The sequence below is a fragment of the Amia ocellicauda genome, chromosome 9, assembly GCF_036373705.1.
Source record: "Amia ocellicauda isolate fAmiCal2 chromosome 9, fAmiCal2.hap1, whole genome shotgun sequence".
Lineage (NCBI taxonomy): Eukaryota > Metazoa > Chordata > Actinopteri > Amiiformes > Amiidae > Amia > Amia ocellicauda.
This window is the reverse complement of record NC_089858.1, coordinates 27,411,283-27,425,061: the sequence shown is the minus strand read 5'-3', so window position 1 is coordinate 27,425,061 and position 13,779 is coordinate 27,411,283. Positions and strand designations below refer to the sequence as shown.

The window sequence follows — 13,779 nt, the reverse complement described above, 5'->3', positions numbered from 1 at the left end:
CCTCCCAAACGCAGGTTCCTGTCACCCTGTCATTAAACTGTGAACTTTAACTAATCCCAAACAACATGCTCACATCTGACTCATTAAAAAAAATAAAAAAAATAAAATCCCAGAACACATCCCTTCTTGAAAAGTTTAATTTTGCTATTGTGTGTGTATCACAATGTATCACACAGTCAGCACATTTAGAAATCTCTCAAGACTTTTGGGAACAAAAAGCACAAACAAAGGGTTTAAAGAGTTCTCTTACTGCCTTCAAAACAAAGTTTAATGGAAAAAAAAAAAAAAAAAAACTAATACTGAGATTTTTTCATTAAAAACAGCCTCCAAGAAGATCAGAGCAATATAAATGACTACAACCAGCCACAATGAGACAGTTTTGACAAACGAATGCTAATTACATATTTTGTTGCTTAGATACTGTATGCCTCAATGGCCATTGAGAGAGTTTGTAAACAGTGAGGTTCGCTGGATTAAACAATACACATGATGTGCAGTACACTTTCAGAGATATTTATATCATCATTATGGCTGTTGTTTATGAGAAAGCACTGAAAAATAAAGCCATGCATGAAAACCTATAATACAAAAAATTGTCAATTTCTCTTGATATCTATCAGGACACTGAAAACAGCCAGGTTTGCTTTTAAAGACAGAACTAATATACTGCAGTGGAGAACTGGCAATCGAAGCTGAAATAAGCTGTTTACTCTAGCCCTGAGGGTGGATGTTCTTATTATTTTATTCCTATGGAAAGACTGAAGTGTGTTTTCGATTATACAAAAAACAGATACATATATATTTATAAGTGAGTCTCAAGCTGCCCAAAAGGATAATGTTCTATTTCAGAAACCTGAATTGGATTTGATTCAGGATGTTTTTTTGTGTTTTCTCATGTTTTTGTATATTGTTTTACTTAAACAAGAAATGGACAAGAACAATATGATTTACAAAAACAACTGCAACAAATTGCTTTCCACTTATATATTAAAACATCAGGAAAAGACTAAATAGAGCTATTTTAAATAAATCAGATACAAATATACACATTTATTTATTATTTACCTTTTTACAGCTCCATAAAAAGATATTCACTACTATGTACAGTGAGGGAAAAAAGTATTTGATCCCCTGCTGATTTTGTACGTTTGCCCACTGACAAAGAAATGATCAGTCTATAATTTTAATGGTAGGTGTATTTTAACAGTGAGAGACAGAATAACAACAACAAAATCCAGAAAAACGCATTTCAAAAAAGTTATAAATTGATTTGCATGTTAATGAGGGAAATAAGTATTTGATCCCCTATCAATCAGCAAGATTTCTGGCTCCCAGGTGTCTTTTATACAGGCAACGAGCTGAGATTAGGAGCACTCTCTTAAAGGGATTGCTCCTAATCTCGGCTCGTTACCTGTATAAAAGACACCTGTCCACAGAAGCAATCAATCAATCAGATTCCAAACTCTCCACCATGGCCAAGGCCAAAGAGCTGTCCAAGGATGTCAGGGACAAGATTGTAGACCTACACAAGGCTGGAATGGGCTACAAGACCATCGCCAAGCAGCTTGGTGAGAAGGTGACAACAGTTGGTGCGATTATTCGCAAATGGAAGAAACACAAAATAACTGTCAGTCTCCCTCGGTCTGGGGCTCCATGCAAGCTCTCACCTCGTGGAGTTTCAATGATCATGAGAACGGTGAGGAATCAGCCCAGAACAACACGGGAGGATCTTGTTCATGATCTCAAGGCAGCTGGGACCATAGTCACCAAGAAAACAATTGGTAACACACTACGCCGTGAAGGACTGAAATCCTGCAGCGCCCGCAAGGTCCCCCTGCTCAAGAAAGCACATGTACAGGCCCGTCTGAAGTTTGCCAATGAACATCTGAATGATTCAGAGGAGAAATTTCTTTGTCATTGGGCAAACGTACAAAGTCAGCAGGGGATCAAATACTTTTTTCCCTCACTGTACTTTACTCTCTTTTACATTAAGGTTGTGTTCAAATCAAAAGTGACAGGCAATTTGAAAAATGATCCCATGTACATGGTATGAACTTTACATTCACATACTCCTCCCATTAAACTTCATCTGTGAGAATGTAGAAATGTGAGATTATAATGTACAGGTGACAAATGAGCCTCTCTCCTGACAAGCACCATTCATTACTACTGAAAAAAGTTAAATATCTCCAAAGTGTCCCATACTTTAAAAACAGGTCATCTCAACTACTTGCGAACATGGAAATACCTTTTAGGAAATTAAGAGATTTCATTTTGAGATGCCATTACTTGGGTAAATATATAAATACGTAACACAGATGTTTTATTTGTGTTCAGGGCAGCATTGTCAGTCTCTTTCTTTAACCACTACTCCAGGACTGCAAATGTATTAAAGAATATCACCTAAAACTGATCAAACACCAAGTCACCGAAGTAGGACACACTGAAAGCATATCACACAAACCCCAAACTCAAAATGTAAAAGGAAAAACTATTACAGAAACAACTACACTCACCTAAAAGATTATTAGGAACACCATACTAATACTGTGTTTGACCCCCTTTCGCCTTCAGAACTGCCTTAATTCTACGTGGCATTGATTCAACAAGGTGCTGAAAGCATTCTTTAGAAATGTTGGCCCATATTGATAGGATAGCATCTTGCAGTTGATGGAGATTTGTGGGATGCACATCCAGGGCACGAAGCTCCCGTTCCACCACATCCCAAAGATGCTCTATTGGGTTGAGATCTGGTGACTGTGGGGGCCAGTTTAGTACAGTGAACTCATTGTCATGTTCAAGAAACCAATTTGAAATGATTCGACCTTTGTGACATGGTGCATTATCCTGCTGGAAGTAGCCATCAGAGGATGGGTACATGGTGGTCATAAAGGGATGGACATGGTCAGAAACAATGCTCAGGTAGGCCGTGGCATTTAAACGATGCCCAATTGGCACTAAGGGGCCTAAAGTGTGCCAAGAAAACATCCCCCACACCATTACACCACCACCACCAGCCTGCACAGTGGTAACAAGGCATGATGGATCCATGTTCTCATTCTGTTTACGCCAAATTCTGACTCTACCATCTGAATGTCTCAACAGAAATCGAGACTCATCAGACCAGGCAACATTTTTCCAGTCTTCAACTGTCCAATTTTGGTGAGCTTGTGCAAATTGTAGCCTCTTTTTCCTATTTGTAGTGGAGATGAGTGGTACCCGGTGGGGTCTTCTGCTGTTGTAGCCCATCCGCCTCAAGGTTGTACGTGTTGTGGCTTCACAAATGCTTTGCTGCATACCTCGGTTGTAACGAGTGGTTATTTCAGTCAAAGTTGCTCTTCTATCAGCTTGAATCAGTCGGCCCATTCTCCTCTGACCTCTAGCATCAACAAGGCATTTTCGCCCACAGGACTGCCGCATACTGGATGTTTTTCCCTTTTCACACCATTCTTTGTAAACCCTAGAAATGGTTGTGCGTGAAAATCCCAGTAACTGAGCAGATTGTGAAATACTCAGACCGGCCCGTCTGGCACCAACAACCATGCCACGCTCAAAATTGCTTAAATCACCTTTCTTTCCCATTCAGACATTCAGTTTGGAGTTCAGGAGATTGTCTTGACCAGGACCACACCCCTAAATGCATTGAAGCAACTGCCATGTGATTGGTTGGTTAGATAATTGCATTAATGAGAAATTGAACAGGTGTTCCTAATAATCCTTTAGGTGAGTGTATATCAGAGTATTCCCCAAAGCTGGAAACACCTGACAGTTAATGACATTCCTTGCAAATGGATCTGCAACACCGATGAGATTTTAATCTAGACTTTCCTTCACAATAAATGCAAGAGTGTAACCATTATTAATTGCTGTGTGAATGTGGGGGGAAAGCACACTGCATTTCTCTCATTAAATACTAGCCACAAACTGAACATCACAGACTCACTGCCCACCCAGCCAAAGAAAACCCTTCACTTACCAAAGTGACCTCTACTCCTGTTTCAATGGAACAATTTGACCCAACAGGTATTCAAGGCCGTGATTAATAGACACACAGTTACTTGAGACTCTGCATTCTTTTATCAGAACTAGATGCCTCCCATTAGGAGTAAAATGATATTGACTTAAACACTGATGACACGTTCATTTAAAACCTGATAGAATTAGCAGTAAAAAACAGTTCACAGGTCAACACCGTAAGCTAAGGTGTACATTCAGATTCTATATGTGTAATCACTATTTACAGGCTAAATGAACATAAATCAATCTTTATTTTTAGTGCTATGAGGTGAGAGAAAATGGCTAATGTAATCAAATCTTCATGGGTTTTGTCATACTGTGGAATCTTCATGGATTATTCATGTAGCAGAACTCCAATGAATTGAATAAGGCTAGTCTAAAACTGGGACCATTAAAGGAGTGCAGTATTGTTTTATTTTGAGCTTTGTTTGCAGTACTAAGGGCTTTAGCATTGTGAAATGTATGCCAGTTCAATTAATATATCTGCCCAATACTGAAGACATAATACAAAGCAATTTATGAGTTTTGTAGGATCCTTCTAATGTATTTGAAGTCCATAGCTGTGTCTCTGTTCATGTGTTTGCTGAATTAAAAATGCATACTGCACAGAAACCAGTTTAACAGTCTTGTTGGGGTTATATAACATTGATCACCAATCTTTTGTTTGGTTTCTCTTTGTCTTTGTGTAGTACGACAGCCACATGCTCTTACTGGCTTATTAATGGTTAAAAAGTGACTGAAGGTTAAATTTGCTTTAATCCTTTCAATCCACGGCTAATCCATGGAGATGGTCTTACAAGTAACATTGATGGGACACAGTCCAAACCAAACTGCTACTACATACCTGTTGGACATCTTTCTGTAAATCATAATCTAATAATCCCACTTGAATTCCAGGCCCTTTCAAGGAAACTCTGGCAGTTGTCAAAACTAACTCCTCTTGATTTGATAAAACCACAAACAATTGCTTACATTATTGCATCAAGGTCTGACATAGTGGATAGCTTACATGCACTGCCGTCACTACTATCTTTAAAATAATTTTACAACCTACTAACTACTTTTAGGTGAATTTCTCTAAAATAATCATAATTATAATACACAATGTGATTCTTGCATGATTTCTTTGAAATGTATACAAATCACCAATCATTTAAATTCTTATAATATTAAATTTTGGATAATTGAATCTCTCCTGTTGGTCAGATCAGGTTTTATTTTTTAAATGACTGTGCCTAAAATGTATACATTATAACAATTTCTATATGACAATGCTCTTTTTACAATTCAAGTCACATGATTCTCAGCAGTAGTTCAATACCAAATGCTTTTAGACTATTTTACATGCATACGACATTGATACGTTTTCCACATAGTTCCACAAGTGTATAAATTTAACATTTAATCAAATGCTATGGTAGTATGCCTTGGATTGCTTTACACATTAACGTTTTCTTGTTGATCTTTTGCTGATGTTCTGATATATATTTATCATCTGATCATTTAACAGACACCTTCATCCATAGTCAGACAGCAAAGGGCAACTCTTGTAATCAAATGACATATAATCAAGTGAAATATAACACCGTTGCTCACCTTGATTTCCATTCGCTCCATTCCCAAACCACTCCACCATTCCCCCTGCCTTTCCTGCCACTTCTCAGTCAGTGTGTAATCTTACATATGATGACAGCAGTTTCTAAATCTCTTCCACTGGTCCCTCAAAAGCTCCCCCAGCCAAGCGTGTCAAGTACAGACGACAGGATGGACTATACTGCCACACTTCAGGATCCTGATGTCCCACTCGTGTAGTACAGTTCCTAGACTAAACTAATTAAGAAAGTTTGAGACTGTAATACTGAAATTATACGCACACGGCCACAGTCAGTCAATGAGTCTCTTCAACACTTCCCCAAAGAAAGCTGGGAATTTGGTGCAATCAGATCAGCTGCAGTATATCACGTGCCCCATATCCTTAATCTGTGGTGCTCTGTGGCAGGTGCATTGTCTTGCAAAGGCTGAACTAAAATGTGGGTCAGGGGAGGCTATGTGTACACAGTGATGCACATTGTTGGGTCCCTCTCAAAATAACACTAAGGTAGAAAGCAGCGATACCTTAGTCAGCGATGCAGAACGCTGGATGTAGATAAAGGATATGATTATGTACAACTGCGAGGACCCCACAGAGGAAAAATGCTGGTTAATTTCCCCTGGGCTCTCAGAACAACCTAATTAAACTGCCATCGCAGCGTATTAAATCAATGACTCAATGAATAGGGAGATCTTATCAACAGATTTAAAAACAACAACAACAAAACACAGAAATAGTGCAGTATCCCCACACTATAGACTGTTGAGGCAGAATGCATCTCTGTTAAAATTAACCGTATTTGGAAACATAAGTAGTAATTTAGTGATAATATAGTTAAGCAAATTGGAGTGTTGATCACTTTCCCTGTCTCATGGTTATTCAAGAGCCCCTACGGCCATTTAAAATGTAAAGTGTTTCCTTTTCATAATTAAATGTGGACAATAAACAAAAAGGAAGGAGTCAATCTGCCTACATACTTTATACTAAGATTTACAAAAACAACAGTTTCATATTTTTTATTTTTTATCCTGAACACTTCCTCCCTAAAAGGATTTTCACAGGTCAAAACATGGGTACAAATTAAACAGCCTCAGCCCTGGAATGAGATGGTGTTTTAGAAATCTACATAAACAAACCGACAACAAAACAAATCCAAAAGAATACATAAAGAAATGTCCCTTTCACATAGCAAACCCCACAGAAGTGCCAGTTTAATAAAGAGGCAGAGGGCCTTGGAACCCAGGTGCATGAACAACCCAGATAAAGAATGAAAACATATATTAAGACCCTCATCTATATAGATGAATTATGTATATCGTATTCAAAAAGTATAACTTCATTACAATGGTATAGTTGAGATGCAGCTAAAAGTGGTGTTTATTTCAAGGTCATCAGAAAAAACTAAAGTCTGTGTTAAGTAAAGAAAACAAATGCATTTTAATTACAGATTTATATATTTGAACTTTATGTTTTCTTCTAAAGCAAATTGAAACTACATTACATGATAACTTGAGATTAAACTAACACTACTAACTACTAGTGAACTCCACCTAAAACAGCAAATGTGAGTCAATAGTTTATATTTTAGATTGAACAGATATGGATATTTTTATCTTAGATATAATATTTTTTCCAGGAAATACATTACATACAAAAATGAAAACTAGTTAAAAGCAAAAATCACAAAAATGTACTTTAATTTCTGAAACAGCCTTTTGTACTGCATCGCTTAGATTTTGTATTGGCAGTGTTTTATTTTCAAACATGTTAAAGTATGCTGCCTGTGACAAGGTCCAACAAGATAAGGTGGTGCAAAATCTACTTTAATCTCTTCAATATCTTAACATTCACCACTATCAGTGCTATCGTGTGTGTACTTAAACTACACATGTCAATCATTACATAGGCTACATCATCGAAGTTCCATAGACAGAATTTCCATAGAGGCTGGCTTTGTTGTGGAATTTATGTGTATTTACTTTGTTTCATCCTCCTTCAAGGTTTATTATTCTAAAGAATATAGCCTACAGTAAGGGCAGACCAGAGACCAAGCTTCACTGACATGTTTAAACACCTTCTGTTCCACCCTGTCATACAGGCAGGGAAGGGAGAGAGAGACAAATTGCAAATTGCTCTGACAGGAGAACCTCCTGAACGAGTGCTTTTTTTTATTATTTAAATGAAATACACCTGGACTAGGCCTCACCACATATGCCTCAAACTCACGGTGAACTTACAGAAGAGTATAAGTTTGTTAAAAAATGCTAAAATGAAATAGGGGAGGCTGACAGAATTATTTAAAAAAAAGAAAAAGATTATTAATATTTCTTGCTCATGACATTTACATCAGGAAGATTTTAGTGCATTCTTTCAGATGGTACGTAAATTCAGGTAAATTGTCCACCCACATACAGAAGAGCCCTCCATTATCAGCCATAACCATCAAGGTGATAAATTAAGGTATTCTAATTGGGTCATTGTGATGTTCTGCTTTATGTTAAAGTGCTTAGACTGCAATAATGCGAGATGATGACTATTTAGTAATATATATAATGGATTATGATTTATCATGAATTTAAACTGAGATGGAGTAAAAGCTAACGCGTTCATGAAGGCCATCAAAAAATTCAGTGATGGAACTGTTTTTGAACATCCAGAATTTTACGCTCAAGGCAATTTAACCAAACGCCATGCTCCAGCCAGGCTGCCTTTATTTTTCTTTTACTACAATTAAATTTAACTATATATAATTAGAACTAGATTGCAGTGGAAATATAAATCTGTTCTAGCTGAAAAATCATCAGAGATACAAACCAAAAACAAAACATCAAATACTTGTTTCCAGTCACAAATTTTACTGCACAGGAGATCCCATTTCTATGGTTTGAAAAGAACAAAACATACACAGTTCATTTGTCTGGCAGCTCTGAAGCATCAGAATAAATCAGCATCCAGCACATCCATAACCAAAGACAGCACAACCTTACTCACAAGTTATAGCATATGTGACCACATCTCATTATTCTGCATCCTATCCAAGTGCTGTCTTAAAAACATTGATTCTTCTGCAACATACTTATTATAAAGGAGATGTCCTGGATTTTGTAAATTATTTTTAGTCTTTCATTTATTGTTTACCAACCTTTACTAAAGATAACCATTGTAAATATGTAAACTCTTGATTATTACCTAATAAGGTATGACACATTGTAATTTTATACACTGTAAATTCAACATTTTACCTGAACAAATAATTGTTCTTAATGTATCCAAATAAAACAAAATAATTCCTCAAATGCTCAACTGTTGTACAGCCCAAGCTTTAACAGATGACCACACTAACTAAATATTACTATCCAAGTGCTTTTGCTGCACAGGCAATTTGTCTTTTTTATCTTCCATAATTTATTAAGCTGCTGCTCCTTGTTGTATAATGCCTGAACATCCGCAACATACATGACATTTAAATGAGGCAAAGGCCAAAGTTCACATATACCTTAACTGGGATTCACGATTCAACATCTGGCAGGATTTCTCTGTTAAAATGAATGTGCTCACGGGGTAAAACTACAGGTGGTGTAATGCTTAGTTCTCACCCATAGTGGCTGTTCTGCGAATTACACTCATGAAAAAGAAGGAAGTATGTGTGGTGGTCTCTGGGTATTCAACAGTGAAATAAACTGTACATCTCAAGGTCTGTGTTGTATCTGTACTGCAGACAATGTCAATTGAGAATGTACTATATAATAAAATTAAATAAAAATGATGTTTGTTGGTTATTAATATCAGTGATAATATTATTATTATTATTATTATTATTATTATTATTATTATTAATAATAATAATAATAATAATAAACAAATGAAAAACAAACACACAAACAAACATATATCATATAATGTTTTATTTACTATGCGAATTTACTTAATTTAGGTCACAGTCATTTCTTTGGCTAAACGCCAATCACAGAGTTTGGCCCAGAGATATTTCTATCGCTTAGCACAGATGGTTCTTTAAGAACTGAACACCGTGTCGGAGGAGCACAGAGAAAACAAAACGTAAGCATCACTGATCTTTCAGAGTACAAGATGCCTCTAAATGAAAATGGAAATGCAGCCTGCAGTGTATAAACTAAACACTATCTCCATCACACACTTGCCATCAGCCTGGCTGTATTGCCATTCAGCTGATTAGTGACTTTTGAAAGTTAAACCTACGCATTTTCTCTTTGCTTCTGATGTTTTTGTGGCTTCAAAACCTCCATGTCTCTGGCCTCTACTTAAACTCTATTTGTGCAAGAAAACCAGCCCCTCCTAAACTCAAAGCATCAATTAAATCGAATTCCAAGTTTATTTCCCAAACAGTCTTAGTTCCAGACCATATCTAAAATGTAAGAGTCTAAAATTATAACACTTTTGGGAGGGCAGTAGCCAGTTCACCCACTTGTGTCTTCAAACACTGGTTTGTTTAAAACATCTTATATCGCATATTTTATATATATTATGAATTTTGACTTACATGTCCTTCTAATGGCATAATTTAAAGCCTTACACTACATTAATATACACTCACCTAAAGGATTATTAGGAACACCTGTTCAATTTCTCATTAATGCAATTATCTAACCAACCAATCACATGGCAGTTGCTTCAATGCATTTAGGGGTGTGGTCCTGGTCAAGACAATCTCCTGAACTCCAAACTGAATGTCTGAATGGGAAAGAAAGGTGATTTAAGCAATTTTGAGCGTGGCATGGTTGTTGGTGCCAGACGGGCCGGTCTGAGTATTTCACAATCTGCTCAGTTACTGGGATTTTCACACACAACCATTTCTAGGGTTTACAAAGAATGGTGTGAAAAGGGAAAAACATCCAGTATGCGGCAGTCCTGTGGGCGAAAATGCCTTGTTGATGCTAGAGGTCAGAGGAGAATGGACCGACTGATTCAAGCTGATAGAAGAGCAACTTTGACTGAAATAACCACTCGTTACAACCGAGGTATGCAGCAAAGCATTTGTGAAGCCACAACACGTACAACCTTGAGGCGGATGGGCTACAACAGCAGAAGACCCCACCGGGTACCACTCATCTCCACTACAAATAGGAAAAAGAGGCTACAATTTGCACAAGCTCACCAAAATTGGACAGTTGAAGACTGGAAAAATGTTGCCTGGTCTGATGAGTCTCGATTTCTGTTGAGACATTCAGATGGTTGAGTCAGAATTTGGCGTAAACAGAATGAGAACATGGATCCATCATGCCTTGTTACCACTGTGCAGGCTGGTGGTGGTGGTGTAATGGTGTGGGGGATGTTTTCTTGGCACACTTTAGGCCCCTTAGTGCCAATTGGGCATCGTTTAAATGCCACGGCCTACCTGAGCATTGTTTCTGACCATGTCCATCCATTTATGACCACCATGTACCCATCCTCTGCTGGCTACTTCCAGCAGGATAATGCACCATGTCACAAAGGTCGAATCATTTCAAATTGGTTTCTTGAACATGACAATGAGTTCACTGTACTAAACTGGCCCCCACAGTCACCAGATCTCAACCCAATAGAGCATCTTTGGGATGTGGTGGAACGGGAGCTTCGTGCCCTGGATGTGCATCCCACAAATCTCCATCAACTGCAAGATGCTATCCTATCAATATGGGCCAACATTTCTAAAGAATGCTTTCAGCACCTTGTTGAATCAATGCCACGTAGAATTAAGGCAGTTCTGAAGGCGAAAGGGGGTCAAACACAGTATTAGTATGGTGTTCCTAATAATCCTTTAGGTGAGTGTATATATATATATATATATATATATATATATATATATATATATATATATAACAAGCTGTGTTTTAGCTGTGAGGTGTGTGTGTTTGATAATGAACAGAAGTATGTTATCATGATCACCATGAAATAACACATGGCACTGAATAAAGAATTGGGCACAGCAAGATGGAGATTATATTGTTAGGATTGTTATCAGTCAATGAAATAATCTGAACATTTCTGAACAGTTTTAATAGGAATGTGTTCTACATGCAGTAGAATGTGTTGTGTGCAATTCACAGTCCTGTTATAAACAGCTGAATAAACAGTCTAATTCAAGTATGTTTGGAGGGGAGGGTTGCAACCATAAATGGATTAGCAGGATACCAGTAACTTATCTCATGATGGAGTTATATCAAATCATAGTTGAACATTGAACATCGCAAAAATTGTAATGGCAGTTTCATGAAAGCCTAGAGTCTTATCGATGAGTTAACATTTTTAAGAAATGATAGAATGGCAGAAGTCCTTGTGATTTATCAAAAATAATGTGTAACCAGTTATTGTGTTAAACTCAGTTGCCTCTGAGTTGGACTCTTCCAGTCAAAACACTATATTGACATTTTCATTGTGTTCATTCACAGGTAATATTCAATACATCATTGAAGGCATGCAGATACAAGAACAGACAGTTAATTCATACTCACAAACTTAGTAAGGGTCACATTAGTCACTTCTTGAGCTCTGAACCAAGTGGTCATTTAAGAAACTGCCTATTATAGTGAGTCAATAGAATCATAAATAATGTTTACTGTAGAAACTGTTGCTTTCTTTACTGCTTCACCAATTCACATTGTATTAGAGAACAAACAACAGACGTTCAGGCATTTTTCCTGTGTTGTACCATGAGAGCTATTTTACAGTGGTGCTGTAGGGCTACATCTTCCAATGCTATCAGACAATGAGGCAATGTTATCAGAGGAAAGGAGGTGAGGAAGTGATTTTTTATCGATTATTGGGTTTTCAGAGTGCAGATATACATATATAATTACACATTCACAGGGATGTAACAGTATAAAACATGTAAGCTGCTCATTAATTGGCTAACCTATAACTTGTAGTACTAATAAGAGGATCAACTCAAGACATTAGTCAAATAATGAAATGTGAATGATTGGTAATTAATTTGACAGCTAAGCTATTGTAAAAATAACACTAAATTACAGGTAGACTTCCACACTGGGGAAAACATACTAAACAATACAAACTGCTCGTTCAAATGCTTCATACCTTAAGTTGTTCAGAAAAGGCCATTCAAATTCTCTGGTGACACCAATGTGGGCTATTCATCATTGTCCTTTTGACATCCAGAAGCAAATCCTCCTGACACAATAAAATAAAATGAAATTACATTACATAAAATATAGGGGGGTATAGAAAAATACAATAGTAAGATCAGAGAGCAGTGAAAAGGAATCCCTCCAAATTCAAGTATATAGCACAATGAATCAATTAGCAGATCTAAATTTTCGGCCAGAAAATACATTTTTATTCCAAGAACCCTTTTAAAAAGTAATTTGAGAAAGATACAGAGCAGATTTTATAGCCTGCACTTTAAATAAAACCACTTTGTGCATTGGTTTTACTTACAGCAGATAATAAATGTGCCCACATATACACATTTGTGCACTTGTTTATCTCCACTGTAATCACATCCCTGAAAACTTTCTACAAAAGATAAATTCCAGTGATAAATAAACACTACAAAGTAAATGTAACTTGGCATGAGTTGAAGTAGGAAGATACTGAGAAACAAACAAAACACAAACAAAAAACACACTCATTAACAGTAAAATCAATTTGTTGAATTGCTCATTACTTTGCATTCAAATTTGCATTAATACAATTTTCCATTTGAATGTTGCATTCATACTATTATATAATAAGAACCATATTTTCTTTCTGAAAATACAAAAGCACTAGTACAACTTTAAAAATAAGAGGCAAGTAGCATATTTTATTGAAACTGCCAAATGATTGAGACATGTATGAATAATGTTTCTATAAAGGGTACAACAGAGTAGTTATTTTTCTAATTCATGAAGTTTATTTTACCTCTCATTATGTTTCTGAATTACAGTAGAATGATGAATAAAGCACTTCTGTTAAAATGTACTATTGGCTTGCTTTTGCTCAGGAATAAATAAACCCTGTGTCTAGTACAGTTTACTGTGAATTTTCAATTTGCATCAGAAGTTCAGAACGTATACAGCCTGCCTGCCCACCCTCGTACATTACGACATCCTGGAAAGAATTTATGATATGAAAACAGCCTTCCTATAGTTTTACAAGGAGTGCTAGTAATAAAAAGTATAAAAATACTTGCTTGCCTGAAGCCAAGCTTGTAA

General features: G+C 36.7%; 1 protein-coding gene across 1 annotated transcript in view; it reads right to left on the bottom strand.

Annotated features, from left to right (window-relative positions):
* The window catches only part of znf469 (zinc finger protein 469), a 303,856-nt gene that overhangs the window by 107,410 nt on the left and 182,667 nt on the right, over positions 1 to 13,779 (bottom strand). Inside the window, exon 5 of the mRNA XM_066713969.1 lies at positions 12,662 to 12,754. The gene's annotated coding sequence lies outside the window, so the exon portion shown is untranslated. The remainder of the gene's footprint in view (positions 1 to 12,661; positions 12,755 to 13,779) is intronic.